Genomic DNA, 7,352 nt, shown 5'->3' with positions numbered 1-7,352 from the left:
TTAATAAAACTCCATAATTAGTGTTTGTATAAATTCTTCATTTCCAATGCAAACTTTGATTAGCGATAACTTGAAATCCACTTGTGCTCCAAATTTCATTTTTCTTTTAAAATAAAGCTCATGGAATTCTTCAAAAATTATGTTATCATGTATCTGTGTTCAAAATCTCGCCTTAATGGTTTAAATCGCTATTTAAGTCTAAGTGTTCATTTGCTGAATTTTGGACAGTCAGCGATCGTGTGTACGTATGCTTATCCATATTAGATTAAAGCTGTGGTTTGGTATATTTTATCTTGTCTCAAAAGTAAAAGCTTGATGATTCTTCCATTTTTTTCACCACATATGCAGTAACCTTATTTGGGAGATAAATGAACATATATATATTTTTGTTTTTATTCAAAAAACAAATGGTTTCCCGTCTGTAATTTTTTGCCAATGTCAAAGTTTTTAATAAAACTTCATAATTAGTGTTTGTATGAATTCTTCATTTCCAATGCAAACTTTGATTAGCGATAACTTGAAATCCACTTGTGCTCCAAATTTAATTTTTCTTTTAAAATAAAGCTCATGGATTTCTTCAAAAATTATGTAGTCATGTATTTGTCTTCAAAATCTCGCCTTAATGGTTTAAATCGCCATTTAAGTCTAAGTGTTCATTTGGTGAAAGAGTTTGGGTTATTTCTTCAATTACTTGTTGCGTTATATTCTCTCTTTCATGATCTCAGGTTAAATCTTCGGTCGAAAAATGGAAAAGTAAATTCATATGAATTTAGAACTATTTTCCTTGAGATATCCTTCTCAGTAGCAAACAAATGGTTTCCCGTCTGTAATTTCTAGCCAATGTCAAAGCTTTTAATAAAACTTCATAATTAGTGTTTGTATAAATTCTTCATTTCCAATGCAAACTTTGATTAGCGATAACTTGAAATCCACTTGTGCTCCAAATTTCATTTTTCTTTTAAAATAAAGCTCATGGAATTCTTCAAAAATTATGTAATCATGTATTTGTGTTCAAAATCTCGCCTTAATGGTTTAAATCGCTATTTAAGTCTAAGTGTTCATTTGCTGAATTTTGGACAGTCAGCGATCGTGTGTACGTATGCTTATCCATATTAGATTAAAGCTGTGGTTTGGTATATTTTATCTTGTCTCAAAAGTAAAAGCTTGATGATTCTTCCATTTTTTCACCACATATGCAGTAACCTTATTTGGGAGATAAATGAACATATATATATTTTTGTTTTTATTCAAAAAACAAATGGTTTCCCGTCTGTAATTTTTTGCCAATGTCAAAGCTTTTAATAAAACTTCATAATTAGTGTTTGTATGAATTCTTCATTTCCAATGCAAACTTTGATTAGCGATAACTTGAAATCCACTTGTGCTCCAAATTTCATTTTTCTTTTAAAATAAAGCTCATGGATTTCTTCAAAAATTATGTACTCATGTATTTGTCTTCAAAATCTCGCCTTAATGGTTTAAATCGCCATTTAAGTCTAAGTGTTCATTTGGTGAAAGAGTTTGGGTTATTTCTTCAATTACTTGTTGCGTTATATTCTCTCTTTCATGATCTCAGGTTAAATCTTCGGTCGAAAAATGGAAAAGTAAATTCATATGAATATAGAACTATTTTCCTTGAGATATCCTTCTCAGTAGCAAACAAATGGTTTCCCGTCTGTAATTTCTAGCCAATGTCAAAGCTTTTAATAAAACTTCATAATTAGTGTTTGTATAAATTCTTCATTTCCAATGCAAACTTTGATTAGCGATAACTTGAAATCCACTTGTGCTCCAAATTTCATTTTTCTTTTAAAATAAAGCTCATGGAATTCTTCAAAAATTATGTTATCATGTATCTGTGTTCAAAATCTCGCCTTAATGGTTTAAATCGCTATTTAAGTCTAAGTGTTCATTTGCTGAATTTTGGACAGTCAGCGATCGTGTGTACGTATGCTTATCCATATTAGATTAAAGCTGTGGTTTGGTATATTTTATCTTGTCTCAAAAGTAAAAGCTTGATGATTCTTCCATTTTTTTCACCACATATGCAGTAACCTTATTTGGGAGATAAATGAACATATATATATTTTTGTTTTTATTCAAAAAACAAATGGTTTCCCGTCTGTAATTTTTTGCCAATGTCAAAGTTTTTAATAAAACTTCATAATTAGTGTTTGTATGAATTCTTCATTTCCAATGCAAACTTTGATTAGCGATAACTTGAAATCCACTTGTGCTCCAAATTTAATTTTTCTTTTAAAATAAAGCTCATGGATTTCTTCAAAAATTATGTAGTCATGTATTTGTCTTCAAAATCTCGCCTTAATGGTTTAAATCGCCATTTAAGTCTAAGTGTTCATTTGGTGAAAGAGTTTGGGTTATTTCTTCAATTACTTGTTGCGTTATATTCTCTCTTTCATGATCTCAGGTTAAATCTTCGGTCGAAAAATGGAAAAGTAAATTCATATGAATATAGAACTATTTTCCTTGAGATATCCTTCTCAGTAGCAAACAAATGGTTTCCCGTCTGTAATTTCTAGCCAATGTCAAAGCTTTTAATAAAACTTCATAATTAGTGTTTGTATAAATTCTTCATTTCCAATGCAAACTTTGATTAGCGATAACTTGAAATCCACTTGTGCTCCAAATTTCATTTTTCTTTTAAAATAAAGCTCATGGAATTCTTCAAAAATTATGTAATCATGTATTTGTGTTCAAAATCTCGCCTTAATGGTTTAAATCGCTATTTAAGTCTAAGTGTTCATTTGCTGAATTTTGGACAGTCAGCGATCGTGTGTACGTATGCTTATCCATATTAGATTAAAGCTGTGGTTTGGTATATTTTATCTTGTCTCAAAAGTAAAAGCTTGATGATTCTTCCATTTTTTCACCACATATGCAGTAACCTTATTTGGGAGATAAATGAACATATATATATTTTTGTTTTTATTCAAAAAACAAATGGTTTCCCGTCTGTAATTTTTTGCCAATGTCAAAGCTTTTAATAAAACTTCATAATTAGTGTTTGTATGAATTCTTCATTTCCAATGCAAACTTTGATTAGCGATAACTTGAAATCCACTTGTGCTCCAAATTTCATTTTTCTTTTAAAATAAAGCTCATGGATTTCTTCAAATTTTATGTACTCATGTATTTGTCTTCAAAATCTCGCCTTAATGGTTTAAATCGCCATTTAAGTCTAAGTGTTCATTTGGTGAAAGAGTTTGGGTTATTTCTTCAATTACTTGTTGCGTTATATTCTCTCTTTCATGATCTCAGGTTAAATCTTCGGTCGAAAAATGGAAAAGTAAATTCATATGAATTTAGAACTATTTTCCTTGAGATATCCTTCTCAGTAGCAAACAAATGGTTTCCCGTCTGTAATTTCTAGCCAATGTCAAAGCTTTTAATAAAACTTCATAATTAGTGTTTGTATAAATTCTTCATTTCCAATGCAAACTTTGATTAGCGATAACTTGTAATCCACTTGTGCTCCAAATTTCATTTTTCTTTTAAAATAAAGCTCATGGAATTCTTCAAAAATTATGTTATCATGTATCTGTGTTCAAAATCTCGCCTTAATGGTTTAAATCGCTATTTAAGTCTAAGTGTTCATTTGCTGAATTTTGGACAGTCAGCGATCGTGTGTACGTATGCTTATCCATATTAGATTAAAGCTGTGGTTTGGTATATTTTATCTTGTCTCAAAAGTAAAAGCTTGATGATTCTTCCATTTTTTTCACCACATATGCAGTAACCTTATTTGGGAGATAAATGAACATATATATATTTTTGTTTTTATTCAAAAAACAAATGGTTTCCCGTCTGTAATTTTTTGCCAATGTCAAAGTTTTTAATAAAACTTCATAATTAGTGTTTGTATGAATTCTTCATTTCCAATGCAAACTTTGATTAGCGATAACTTGAAATCCACTTGTGCTCCAAATTTAATTTTTGTTTTAAAATAAAGCTCATGGATTTCTTCAAAAATTATGTAGTCATGTATTTGTCTTCAAAATCTCGCCTTAATGGTTTAAATCGCCATTTAAGTCTAAGTGTTCATTTGGTGAAAGAGTTTGGGTTATTTCTTCAATTACTTGTTGCGTTATATTCTCTCTTTCATGATCTCAGGTTAAATCTTCGGTCGAAAAATGGAAAAGTAAATTCATATGAATATAGAACTATTTTCCTTGAGATATCCTTCTCAGTAGCAAACAAATGGTTTCCCGTCTGTAATTTCTAGCCAATGTCAAAGCTTTTAATAAAACTTCATAATTAGTGTTTGTATAAATTCTTCATTTCCAATGCAAACTTTGATTAGCGATAACTTGAAATCCACTTGTGCTCCAAATTTCATTTTTCTTTTAAAATAAAGCTCATGGAATTCTTCAAAAATTATGTAATCATGTATTTGTGTTCAAAATCTCGCCTTAATGGTTTAAATCGCTATTTAAGTCTAAGTGTTCATTTGCTGAATTTTGGACAGTCAGCGATCGTGTGTACGTATGCTTATCCATATTAGATTAAAGCTGTGGTTTGGTATATTTTATCTTGTCTCAAAAGTAAAAGCTTGATGATTCTTCCATTTTTTCACCACATATGCAGTAACCTTATTTGGGAGATAAATGAACATATATATATTTTTGTTTTTATTCAAAAAACAAATGGTTTCCCGTCTGTAATTTTTTGCCAATGTCAAAGCTTTTAATAAAACTTCATAATTAGTGTTTGTATGAATTCTTCATTTCCAATGCAAACTTTGATTAGCGATAACTTGAAATCCACTTGTGCTCCAAATTTCATTTTTCTTTTAAAATAAAGCTCATGGATTTCTTCAAATTTTATGTACTCATGTATTTGTCTTCAAAATCTCGCCTTAATGGTTTAAATCGCCATTTAAGTCTAAGTGTTCATTTGGTGAAAGAGTTTGGGTTATTTCTTCAATTACTTGTTGCGTTATATTCTCTCTTTCATGATCTCAGGTTAAATCTTCGGTCGAAAAATGGAAAAGTAAATTCATATGAATATAGAACTATTTTCCTTGAGATATCCTTCTCAGTAGCAAACAAATGGTTTCCCGTCTGTAATTTCTAGCCAATGTCAAAGCTTTTAATAAAACTTCATAATTAGTGTTTGTATAAATTCTTCATTTCCAATGCAAACTTTGATTAGCGATAACTTGAAATCCACTTGTGCTCCAAATTTCATTTTTCTTTTAAAATAAAGCTCATGGAATTCTTCAAAAATTATGTTATCATGTATCTGTGTTCAAAATCTCGCCTTAATGGTTTAAATCGCTATTTAAGTCTAAGTGTTCATTTGCTGAATTTTGGACAGTCAGCGATCGTGTGTACGTATGCTTATCCATATTAGATTAAAGCTGTGGTTTGGTATATTTTATCTTGTCTCAAAAGTAAAAGCTTGATGATTCTTCCATTTTTTTCACCACATATGCAGTAACCTTATTTGGGAGATAAATGAACATATATATATTTTTGTTTTTATTCAAAAAACAAATGGTTTCCCGTCTGTAATTTTTTGCCAATGTCAAAGTTTTTAATAAAACTTCATAATTAGTGTTTGTATGAATTCTTCATTTCCAATGCAAACTTTGATTAGCGATAACTTGAAATCCACTTGTGCTCCAAATTTAATTTTTCTTTTAAAATAAAGCTCATGGATTTCTTCAAAAATTATGTAGTCATGTATTTGTCTTCAAAATCTCGCCTTAATGGTTTAAATCGCCATTTAAGTCTAAGTGTTCATTTGGTGAAAGAGTTTGGGTTATTTCTTCAATTACTTGTTGCGTTATATTCTCTCTTTCATGATCTCAGGTTAAATCTTCGGTCGAAAAATGGAAAAGTAAATTCATATGAATTTAGAACTATTTTCCTTGAGATATCCTTCTCAGTAGCAAACAAATGGTTTCCCGTCTGTAATTTCTAGCCAATGTCAAAGCTTTTAATAAAACTTCATAATTAGTGTTTGTATAAATTCTTCATTTCCAATGCAAACTTTGATTAGCGATAACTTGAAATCCACTTGTGCTCCAAATTTCATTTTTCTTTTAAAATAAAGCTCATGGAATTCTTCAAAAATTATGTAATCATGTATTTGTGTTCAAAATCTCGCCTTAATGGTTTAAATCGCTATTTAAGTCTAAGTGTTCATTTGCTGAATTTTGGACAGTCAGCGATCGTGTGTACGTATGCTTATCCATATTAGATTAAAGCTGTGGTTTGGTATATTTTATCTTGTCTCAAAAGTAAAAGCTTGATGATTCTTCCATTTTTTCACCACATATGCAGTAACCTTATTTGGGAGATAAATGAACATATATATATTTTTGTTTTTATTCAAAAAACAAATGGTTTCCCGTCTGTAATTTTTTGCCAATGTCAAAGCTTTTAATAAAACTTCATAATTAGTGTTTGTATGAATTCTTCATTTCCAATGCAAACTTTGATTAGCGATAACTTGAAATCCACTTGTGCTCCAAATTTCATTTTTCTTTTAAAATAAAGCTCATGGATTTCTTCAAAAATTATGTACTCATGTATTTGTCTTCAAAATCTCGCCTTAATGGTTTAAATCGCCATTTAAGTCTAAGTGTTCATTTGGTGAAAGAGTTTGGGTTATTTCTTCAATTACTTGTTGCGTTATATTCTCTCTTTCATGATCTCAGGTTAAATCTTCGGTCGAAAAATGGAAAAGTAAATTCATATGAATATAGAACTATTTTCCTTGAGATATCCTTCTCAGTAGCAAACAAATGGTTTCCCGTCTGTAATTTCTAGCCAATGTCAAAGCTTTTAATAAAACTTCATAATTAGTGTTTGTATAAATTCTTCATTTCCAATGCAAACTTTGATTAGCGATAACTTGAAATCCACTTGTGCTCCAAATTTCATTTTTCTTTTAAAATAAAGCTCATGGAATTCTTCAAAAATTATGTTATCATGTATCTGTGTTCAAAATCTCGCCTTAATGGTTTAAATCGCTATTTAAGTCTAAGTGTTCATTTGCTGAATTTTGGACAGTCAGCGATCGTGTGTACGTATGCTTATCCATATTAGATTAAAGCTGTGGTTTGGTATATTTTATCTTGTCTCAAAAGTAAAAGCTTGATGATTCTTCCATTTTTTTCACCACATATGCAGTAACCTTATTTGGGAGATAAATGAACATATATATATTTTTGTTTTTATTCAAAAAACAAATGGTTTCCCGTCTGTAATTTTTTGCCAATGTCAAAGTTTTTAATAAAACTTCATAATTAGTGTTTGTATGAATTCTTCATTTCCAATGCAAACTTTGATTAGCGATAACTTGAAATCCACTTGTGCTCCAAA

The sequence above is a fragment of the Lytechinus pictus genome, unplaced genomic scaffold (genome assembly GCF_037042905.1).
Source record: "Lytechinus pictus isolate F3 Inbred unplaced genomic scaffold, Lp3.0 scaffold_24, whole genome shotgun sequence".
In the NCBI taxonomy this organism is placed as follows: Eukaryota; Metazoa; Echinodermata; class Echinoidea; order Temnopleuroida; family Toxopneustidae; genus Lytechinus; species Lytechinus pictus.
The sequence above is the reverse complement of the archived record's forward strand: the minus strand, read 5'-3'. Positions refer to the sequence as shown.